Here is a 10,172-nt window from a genome sequence, read left to right as displayed (position 1 = left end):
TGGCCCCTCTGCAGGTGGATCTAAAGTTGGCTCCATGGTCAACAATGCCTCCCACGCTGGAATGTTATTAGAAGGGATTTCCAGACCATTTGGCCAAACTCAGTCACCTCTAACTCCCTGGGGGCCAGTGAAAGTTCAAAGCTGCTGCCTCAGGTTTGTTCTCTGAGCCCTTTGTAAACACCCTGGCTGGGGCCTGGTTCCCACAGCTGGTAGATGTTGGCATAGATGCTGGGTGGGCTAGTGGCCCTGTCTCCCCACCACCCGGGGCAGGGGCTCCAGCTTGGTCCTGAATGAAGCTCAGAGGGGACAGAGCAGGGGTCTCAGGGGGTCTCCCATGATAAAAGAGTTCCCGAGAGAGGGGATTAATCCTCCGAGGGCTTTTAAAGGAGCCCCGTGGAGGCCAGTCCTGAGCGGGGCATCCTTTCCCACCAGCCTAAGAGGGTGTTCCGACGCCCACTCACACAGAGAAGGGCTCAGCCCCACAGAGGAGCCAGCCTGGCCCAGGCTCCAGCCGGGAAGTGGGGCCGGGGGCCGGCCCAGGCAGCTGGGGCCTCAACCACCAACGCCTCTCGGTCCCTCGGGCCAGCTCAGGTCAGAGTGGCAGCTGGGCTCTCCTGTCCTGTTTCTGTCCCTCTTTACCTCCACACCTGAAGCCAGGCTGACCCCAGGGTCAAGGAGGGCAGAGGCCCAGAGGTCCAGCTGCTGCCCGGCCCGTTGTTTCTCTCCCAGCTGGCCACCAACAGAGCCACTGACACCCATTTCCAGGTGTGTGCATGCATATGCATGTGTGTGAGCACACACGTGTGTATGTGTATGCGTGTGAGTGTGTGTGTGTGTGTGTGTGTCTGAAGGGGGGAGGCAGATTGAGAGCCATTGGTGGAGGGAGGGCTGGGGCGCGGGTGGTCCCTGGCACCTGGGTCAGCCGCTGGTCCCCCATTCCCCCTTGCCTGCTGAGACGTCCTCTCCAGCCTCTGGAGCCCTTCCAAGAACCACACACAGGTCTTCACGGAAGGAAGAAGCCGCTCCCACTTCCTCGATGCCTCTAGGAACTGTCCCGGGGAGGGTGGAGGCCGCAGGCCCCCGAGCAGGGGTCTTGGAAAGACATGTCGTCCAGCCTCTCATGGGAGAACTGGGGATGGTGACATCAGCCTCAGATGAGTTTGATCAATGATCTGGAAGGGCCCGGTGGGGAGAGCCGGCCAAGGGTGGACCTGTTTAATAACAACACAGGCCTCGGGTCCAGAAGGTCTCGCTACCTGAACACACACTGTGCGCTGAGAGCGGGTTCAGAGAGGCCGTTTCTGTTTCAGGAGCTCTTTCCCCTGGGGGAAACCAGACCCTGGAGAATGGAGAGATGCTGCTGGCACAGCTCCCTGCACCCCGCACTCCTCCCCTGCCCCTGCCCCAGGCCGAGCGGGGGTGCTGTGGGCAGGGCGGCCTCTGTCTGCTCCCCTCACGCCTGGTTTCACTCGCCCCCACTTCCCCCTAGATCAGGGTCACGAGAAGCCACGGGTGGCCTTGAAGCTCTCCCCCAACACCTGCCCACAGCCTCCACCTCTGGCCAGTGCCACAGGCCTCAGCCCTTCTCTTCTCCTCTCCTGCCCACGCCCCCTGCTGCGCTGGCCGTTCCTGGTTCTGACCTGGACCTCGGCGCCCAGCCCTGGGTCAGTACCGTCAACCCGAGTTCTGTGAACAATGGAACCAGCTCCCACCCTCCCGGGCAGCTCCTGCAAGCTGGGGCCAGGCATTGTGCCTTTCAGGGCCCCCTCTGCCTCATGCTGTCCCTCACCCTGGCACGGGCTTGCCTTCTGCAATGACCCCTGGGCCCAGGATGTCTCCTCAGGCATGCTCAGCACCCCAAGCCTGGATGGGTCCCCGTCCTCCAAATTTGCTCCTGCAGAGTCCCCCGTCAGTGACCACACCTCCCCTACTCGGCTAACCGAGCCAGACGCCTGGGCTCAGCTGCCACCTCCCGCCCGCTCACCGGCTCAGCAGCTAGTCCCTGCCCTGCCCAGGCCACTGCTGACGCTGCTAGCCCTCCAGTCGTCCCTTGCAGGCCTGACAGCTCTGTCTGTCAGCCCAGGTCCTCCGAGAGGCAAACGTCAGACGGGATTCATGGGGTGAGAGATGTATGAGGGGAACGCCTGTGAGAAAATACAGGGATCTGTCAGACCCTGAGATGGAGTGAAGAGGGTCCCCGCAAAATTCACATCCCCCCAGAACCTCAGGATGTGACCTTATTTGGAAATAATGTCTTTGCAGATGTAATTATGTCTGAGTCAGGACGAGGTCATCCTGGATTAGGGTGGGCCCTAAATCCCACGACTCCCCATAAGAAGAGGAGGGACTCAAGGGAGAAGGCCACGTGAAGACGGGGCAGGGCTTGGGGAGATGCGGCCTCAAGCCAAGGAGACCAAGCAGTGCTGGGAGCCTGCGGAAGCTGGGGCAGGCAAGGAAGGATTCTCCCCGGGAGCGTTTGCAGGCAGTGTGTCGACACCTTGGTTTTGGACTTGCCCCCTTGGTGTGCCCAGGGCTGTGCTTGGTGCACAGTCTGTGCTTGATAGCACTGCTTCATGAATGAATGAATGAATGAATGCACAAACCAGCCCTGTTATTGCTGCATAAATTGCAGATGGAGCAGTTGGTTCATTCAGCAGCTGCTGGGACCCCTCAGGCCTGGCCCTGTGCTGGGCCTGGGGACACAGAGATGAGCAGCAAGGCTCCCGTGGCAGAGGGGCAACCAGGGCCCAAAGGGCTCAGGGGGCCCAGGTGGGGGCCCCACTCAGCTGTTGCGGGGTGTGGCTGCAGGTGTGAGGTGCCTGTCACATGCCCCCACAGCCCCGGCACCTCTCTGTCGTCTCATGTCCCTCATTCATCAGCCTCTCTATCCTGCGAGGCGGTACCACGTTCCGATGCTGCGCCCACACACGGGCCTGGCTCTGTCTTCGAGCAGGCAGGGAGAGCCTCTGATTTCCTGTCCTCCCCGGGGGTCGGAGTCCCCACTTTCCTCTGCCAGGCGCTGTTCGAACTCTGGAGGATGCTCTGTCTTCTGCTCTCAGATCCTGCTGCCATCGCCCCCAGGCACCCAGGCCATGCCTCACGCACAGCGCCTCGCCCCACCCTTGCTGAATATTCACCGGGTACTTGGCTCTGGATCATTCTAGTCCTGCACTGCCCAACGCAGGAAACCAGCCACACGTGGCTGGTAGCACTTGACGTGGGGCCGGTCCGACTGGAGCCGTGCTCTAGATTTCAAAGACTACAGGAGAAGAATGTAAAATGTCTCATCACTGATTTGTGCATCGATTATATGTTGAAATGATAACATCTTAGCTACACTGAGTTCAACGTATTATTAAAATTAATTTCACCCATTTCTTGTCCCTTTCTTTGACATGACTGCTAAGATGATGTCTGTGGCTGGCCTTCTATTCATCTTGCACAGCGCCAGTGCATATTTCATGAGTCCTTGGAAAGGAAGTCTGGGAGACAAATTCACGAACGCACCTGTGCTGACATTAATTGAGTATCTTCTATGTCAGGGATGCAGAGACAAGTCAGCCAGGTTCCCACCCTCCGGGACCTCCCAGAGGGTCAGGACCCGGCTCCAGGCCACGCTCGAAGGTAGTGGGGGACGCAGGACTCAGACTGGGTCTGGGGAGCCGCTCCCCGTGCTTGCCCCGAGCGTGCTGGCAGCTCGCTAAGCGTGGGTGCCTTCTCGGAGATGTACCAGTTCACTGGTGGTGGAGGGACCAACTGCCCCTCTCCCCGCCCGAGACCACCTCACGCCACGCCGTTTCTCCAAGTCCAATGGAGGTGGTCATCCCCAGGGTGGCCGAGGGGACACTGAGCTGAGGCAGACGATGCCCCCACATGTTACCAGCACGCAGCCACTGCTTGGGTCATGACCCCCAACTCTATGCCACCAAATATAGAGGTTGGAGGAGGATTTATAAAGAGGGCGTCTGCAATTCAGTGTGTACGATGGGGGTTTTCTTACAATCATTTTTGAACCTATTTTTATTAAACCCTTTTTAAAGAAATGTAAATGAAAGTGCCGAGTCAACCTGCAATTCTGCTCTTTGCCTTCATGTGAAATCTTTCTTTAGACGAAAATTCATTTATGTAAAATCAGCTTTCCTTGAATAGACCCAGCGCGGCTCAGGCTCTGACCTCTCCACATGGCTTCTTCATCCCCAGACTGCTCAGCGAGGCTGTCTTGTCATTTCGCCTGCAGTTTGCTGATAGGAACTGAGCCCCAGGTGGAGTTTTCCAGAAAACATTTCCTTCTGACCCTCACTTTTCCACCTTATCAGGAAAGCCAAGTGCCCCCTCACATTGCATCAATGTTCTGATTTAAACTTCCTGGCTCATCCATACTTGAAATATCTGACTAATGCTCAATTGATGATTCTAATTGGAAAAAAAACAAAAAACACCTGGAGAAACACAGAAATGATACAGGCTGGGAAGCCCTCGGCTCCTTCACGACTTGCAAAACTGAGCAGAGCTCTTTTGTTAAATACCAGTTATTGAAAAGAGATCTGCAGATTGCTAATGGCACCATTTGTCCTTTTAGAATTATCTACACACTTCATCATCTAATCCTCACTACACTTCATGAGATAAGAATGAATATCCTATTTTACACGAGAGAAAATTGGGGCCCAGAGCCGGCGAGTACCTTCCAGCTGGTGGGCAGTCGCGAGGGTTTACTGGGTGCCCACTTCCTGCCGGCATCTCCTGTTGACCCCCTACCACGCTCTGGGCAGGGATCATTAAGCCTACTTCATAAAACGCAGGCTTGGAGGAGTCCTGCGGTGGCTCTGCAGCTGTCACCTCATCCCGAGAGACCCGGGGAGCCCTTGGTGTGCAGCAGAATGAAGCATTGATCCTCTGCAGCCAAAACCTCTTCCCCACCACCCGCCACCACCTTAGCTCAGAGCATCTTTGTTACTCTGGCCTTCTGTCAGGCCCCACCTGCCTCTTGTCCATGGCTACTGGTGACCACCCCGAGGCTGCCCTCCATGCCCAGCCTGGCACTCGCCTCCCCAGCCTGGCCTGGTGGAGCCCCCTTGGCACCTCGCTGGGGCCTTAGACTGACCTTGGCTGCCCTCCTGAGCTGTGCGGTAGCCACAGGCCCGGCACCCTCATAGCAGTTTCCCCTCTGGACAGCCACGTGCAGGCAGAGGGGCCTGGCCCTCACTGCTGCCTCCTCCTGCAGGGAGTGGCCCTCGGTGCGGGCGGAGCGGAGCAGAAGGCAGGGGCAGCACCCCAGCCCTCCTTTGCCTCGGCTCCGCAGAGTCCAGCAAGACCTCTCGGCCGCTCTCCCCATGCAGCACGTGGCCTGGACCGTCAGACACCCCCCCGCAAGGATCCTTCACTGGCTCCCAGTGCCCTCACGATGAACCGAGGTCCCCTAGCATGGCGTTCCAGGCCCTCCTCGACTCCTGCCCACCCCGTCTGCACACCCCCAACTCCACTAAACTAGAATAGCCCCAGCAGCATCTAATTCTCCAGGCCTTTCGAGGCCCTTCTAGGCTCTTCCATGCCATTACCCCTTCCCCACCTGCCCTCCTCCGTGAAGCTTCCCTGGCTTGCCCGGCACATGCTCCCTCACCTGGGCCCTGTACACAGTGCTTTGTAACTAGGAGGAGCGACTCCGAGAACAGGATGCTGAGTCTGGGGTCCAGGGATGGTGGGCGTTCAGACGTGGGGCTAGACCCTGGAGGCACAAGGATGAGCGAGGCAGGGTCTCCACTCCTGAGGGGCTTTACTGCTGGGCCAGCAAACAGGTACAGAAACAGTTCATTCTGAAGTAATGAGCTAAGTGATCACATGGGAGCACCGCCGGCAGAGAGGGCCGTGCTGGGGGAGCGGAGCTGGAGGGAAGTCCTCCTCCGGGCGAGGCCCTGCGAGCAGGAGCCGGGGTCACCCAGAAGCTGGGCTAGCCCGGGTCTAGCACTGAGAGTCCTGCTTCCCGGTAACCCTCCGTCCAAAAGGCCCGTAGGGAGACCCCTTCCTGGCTCAGAGCCAGGACCATCAGGGAACGGCCTGGGGACCTCGGCAATGGGCGGCTGTTATTGGGCGATTCACTGAAAATCCCCCAGTGATCTCAGAGCTGGGTGCCCCCCTGGACCCTGTTCAAATGATCCCAGTTTGGGCAACACCCAAAGCCCCACAGCCTGGAGCCGTGGAGCACGTGCCTTCTCTCCCCTTCAGGCCCGTCGGGGGGTGGCCTGGGCCACATGACGTCCCCTAGAGCCTCCCAGGCTGTGTGCGCTGGTGTTGACCATCGACAATGAACACACGTGCTGTTCTGTCTCCTTCGCGGCTTCGCGGCTGCCGGGGACCTCGGTGAGGACACAGAGCTCAGGCCTGTTGCTCCTGGGGCTCTCCTCCGAGGATGCCTGGGCTGCGAAGGTGGGTGACATGGACCTCCCTTTCCTTGGTTGCTGTGACGCCTTTCAGCGCTGCCGTCTTGCCTTCAAAGCCTTCGCTTTGGCTCTGAGAGGGCAGGGGCGTCCTTCTTCACTTCCAGCTCCATCCTTGTGAAAAGGAGGTGATTTTTAAAAATCTATTTTCATTTTATTTTTTTTCGATATTCAGATAGTAGTTCCTTCTACTTGATTAATTACTTAATTAATTAATCAGGCACCTTGTCAACCATGATATTATCTGTTTTTCAAAACTGCTCTGTGACACTTGGTCTCCTGTCTAATATCTACTTCCCCCTTCTTCCTTATCAACAAAACCTTTATATTACTGGGGATGGCAATGTGCCCAGCTAAAATTAAATGACATTTCCTAGCTTTCCTTGAAAATAAGAATGAGTGAGGAGCCATTGGGTAAGGTTTCTAGGAAAGTTCTTATGCATTACTCTCTTCCTTCTTCCTCCTTCCTGCCTCCCAGAGCTGGGATGTGATGGCTGGGTCCCTAGCAGCCATTTTGTACCCCAAGCTGATGAGAATGGCAGAGCAGGAGGATAGAAGGCACCTGGGCCTCTGATGACTATGGAGCACCAACCCTGGACCAGGTAATTCCGGATTTTTCTAATGGGAGAGAGAAGCAAACTTTTATTTTGCTTAAGCCACTGTTATTTGAGGTTTTTTGTCACATGTTGCCTAATCTAATCCTAATGGCTGCAGAAGGTATAAACCTTGTTCCCCATTTTATAGAAAACAGTATTAAGCACGTACCATGGTCCAGTCTCCAAGCTGGGATCTTTATAGATATTGTCTCGGTAATTCTCGCAGTAGCTCTATGAGGCGGGTATCATTACCCCATTTCATAGAGGAGAAGACTGGGATCAGAGAGATAAAGTGACTTGTCAAAGCAGAGAGCCAAGGCAGAAGGGCAGCTCTCCTGACATTGGTGGCCTTCCTGCTCCAGGCCAGCTACCCAAGGAGTAAACATTTAGTGATGGGAAAGTAGGATCTGCAGTAGACCAGCATGAAGACAATTCAGGGCTAAGTGGAGTTTTCTGACCACCGCCTGCCCCAAGCCACAGTATTGAGGACTCGTGTGCTCACAGTGGTAACGAAGCATCTGTTCAGGAGTCATTTAAACCCTCTGGGACGCAGCGTCCTCATCCATGAAGTGGGGGTGGGTGGGAGTGGGGCCGGTGTCAGCCACAGAGCCCCCCACCCCCGGCTCTCCCTCTGGGATCTAGCACTGTCTGCGTGTCACCGGTCTGTTCTAACCTGCTCCTCCCTGCAAAGGCGCAACCCCGGCAAAGCCACCTGAGCCCGCGGGCAGGCTGGAAGAGAAATGTTCTGCAGTTTCAGACCCATCTGGATTTGACAAGAGCCCCGTGGAAGCAAAAGAGGAAGCGTCCTCCTGTTTACCTCCTTCTGGTGACATCACGCTTCCTTGCTTTGTGGGGAACCTGCAGGCCAGCGGCCCGCCCGTCCCCCGGGAGCCCCTCGCTCCGCTGCCGCTGCAGAGCGGCACATACACGGCCGTGACCAGCTCCCCAGAAACAGGAAACGCTGGGAGGGGCCCGGTCCTCTCAGAGGGCTTCTCTTTAAAGCAGATCCGGCACCCTTGAGGTCAGCGCTCATTGACCAGCGTGCCCACGGGGTGGCCCTCAGTGCGGTGGAAGGAGGCAAAGCTGCAGATGAGTCTGGGAGGCCTCAGGGGCCTCGGGGAACCCCCAAAGGGACAGGTTCCAGCCCCAGCTTTGCACTTACGAGCCTGGGCAAGTCTCTTGCTGCTCGGGAACTGTTCTTTCCATCAGGAAGGTGGGAAAAGGTGTGGATCAGATGGCCCCCGCGCCCCCGGTGGATCTTGGCGCCACCACGCACCAGTTACATAACCTCAGGCAGGTCACAGCCTCTGTTTCTCTGTCTGTCAAACGAACAGGCTGAAGCAGCTTGGACCAGAGTGAACACTGGACAGGATGAACTTGAAGGTCCCTGTAGCTCTAAAACTGTACCCGTTCTGTCTGAATCCAACCATGAATGAAAAGAAATCTCTCCTGCCTGCACATAGCCTGCACGTGCTGAACGGAGGCACGCAGGGCAAGAGTGCAGAACTGCACAAGGATCAGGGGGCCGGGCGCTGAGTCAGACGCTCACACACTCACTCAACAGCGCTGAGTGGGACCACGCGCCAGCCCGGGCCGGGTGCTGGAGGTGCTGCCGTGAGCAAGGACGCCCTCTCCTCCTCGGATCTGACATTCCAGCAGTGGGAGGCCAACAGTAAAACAAACACATCAATGAGATAATTTCAGTCTGCGGTAAGGGCTGGGATGCAGTGGAGAACCACCAAGGGAGGGGACGCTTGAGCTGAAATCTAAATGATGAGAAGGGGGCAGATAAGTGAAGATCTGGGAAGGGAATTATAGGAGGAGGGAACTGCTGAGCGTCCAGTGTGGCTGGAGAATGAGGTGAGCAGGAGATAGGGGACAAGATGAGGCCGGTGAGGGGGTGGGGCCATACGATGTGAGGTCTTACCAATCAGAGTGGGGAGCCTGAGTTTATCTGAAGTGTAATTGGCTAAAATGGGTGGTTTTCAACCGGGGGAGTGATGTGGCTCTGGACACGCCCTCTTCCATTTACTAGCTGTGGGTTGGGCTCTCCTTTACCTCTCTGTGCCTTATTTCCTCTTCTGTAAGATGGGACCAAGGCTAGTAAGGGCTTCAAAAGGTTTTAGCGAGTGTCACCTAGGACTAAGCAGGTCACGCGCTTACATGCTGCCTAGCACAGAGTGAGCTCTTTATAAACGTCCAGTGGCAGTTTTTTAAAAAACGACTGCAAAATCTTTGGCACTCCTCCCGTTGAGAGTAGGGTCTGTGTCCCTCTCCCCTTGAATCTAGCTGTGTGGTGAGTACTCTGACCAATACCGTGCAGCAGAGGTCACATGGCACCACCCCCGAGGTCAGGTCACAAAAGCCCATGTGGCTTCTGTCTGGATTCCTAGCAGGCTTGCTCTCCAGGTGTTTCCCTTGGGAGGCGGCCACCATGTTGTGAGGAAGCCCAGGCTCCACCTTGAGGCCACCAATCTACAGTCCCAGCTGAGCCCCATCTTCAAGTCATCCTGGCGCTGGCGCCAGGGGTGTGAGTGAAGAAGCCTCCAGGTGGTCCCAGCCTCCAGCTGTCTGAATCAGCCCCAGTCATTGGAGTCATCGCAGCCGAGGCTCCAGCTGAGGCTCTGGGCATCACGGAGCTGAGACAAGCTGTCCCCCACCAGCCCTGTCCAAACTCGTGACGCCCAGGGTCCATGAGTGCAGTAGCACGGTGGCAGGTTTGGGGCGATTTGTGACACAGCCATCGATAATCAGAACATTCAGCCATTATTATCATTACATCCACCACACCCACCCCCTTTCTCTGGGCTCTCTTGGCCCACGCTGCCCTCACGTCTCAGAACGCCCATGGGTGTTCTTTTCTCTAACACTCATTTTGGTCCTTAATCATAGATAATCTAGATTTGTGGTTTGAGGACTTGTCTTTTAAAACAATAGAATTCTTGGTTTCAAATGAAACCTTGGGCAAATCCAAGTGGAACTGGGGTGGGGTGCCCCTTCCTGCCATGGCAGACCCTGGGACAGCAGGGAGCTCAGGGGCCCCGCGAACACGCTTCTCCCTGGTCTGTAGGTATGAGGTCTCTCTCACGTCTCTCCTGAAACAGTCGACGACAGCAACGAGGGCCATCATATTGGTGGCAGC

At 56.6% G+C, this 10,172-nt stretch overlaps 1 long non-coding RNA gene across 1 annotated transcript; it reads right to left on the bottom strand.

Moving 5' to 3' along the window:
• Positions 1 to 5,756: 5,756 nt before the first annotated feature.
• LOC138915652 (uncharacterized) lies at positions 5,757 to 8,003 on the bottom strand. Its single transcript, XR_011421747.1, has 2 exons — positions 7,848 to 8,003; positions 5,757 to 6,548 (listed from the first exon to the last, which is right to left on the bottom strand). It is a non-coding gene; the product is annotated as an uncharacterized lncRNA (long non-coding RNA).
• Positions 8,004 to 10,172: the final 2,169 nt, after the last annotated feature.

This window comes from Equus caballus, chromosome 9, assembly GCF_041296265.1.
Source record: "Equus caballus isolate H_3958 breed thoroughbred chromosome 9, TB-T2T, whole genome shotgun sequence".
In the NCBI taxonomy this organism is placed as follows: Eukaryota; Metazoa; Chordata; class Mammalia; order Perissodactyla; family Equidae; genus Equus; species Equus caballus.
The sequence above is the reverse complement of the archived record's forward strand: the minus strand, read 5'-3'. Positions and strand labels throughout refer to the sequence as shown.